Source organism: Camelina sativa, chromosome 2 (assembly GCF_000633955.1).
Source record: "Camelina sativa cultivar DH55 chromosome 2, Cs, whole genome shotgun sequence".
NCBI classification, from domain to species: Eukaryota; Viridiplantae; Streptophyta; class Magnoliopsida; order Brassicales; family Brassicaceae; genus Camelina; species Camelina sativa.
The window spans coordinates 8,708,492-8,708,983 of record NC_025686.1 but is presented as its reverse complement, the minus strand read 5'-3'; positions in this window follow the sequence as shown (position 1 = coordinate 8,708,983).

Genomic DNA, 492 nt, shown 5'->3' with positions numbered 1-492 from the left:
TCACTAGGATTATTAGTCTATTACATGAATAGCTTATGGTTTCCCACCAAAATACGATACAATGAATTAAGAGAATATAAAGGAAAAACAATAGAAAAACGAAAGGTCACGTCGATTATTAGGTTAACTTATGGTTTCCCGCTAAAATATTAGTTAACGGCTGAGTTATAGTTTTATGGATTCATGTGATGGCTGAGTTATAGATATCAAAAGAAAGGTCGCGTCTATTATTAGGTTAACTTACGGTTTCCCGCCAAAATTTTGCTTAACGGTTGAGTTGTAGTTTTACGAGAAAACGAAAGGTCTCGTATATTCATGTAATGGCTGAGTTATAGTAAGTGATGGCTGAAATATATATATGACTTGACGGCTGAGTTATCACTAGGATTATTAGTCTATTACATGAATAACTTATGGTTTCCCGCCAAAATATGCTTAACCCTAAAATCATTAGTCTATTTATTACCTCTCAACTACAAATAGAACCAAGTG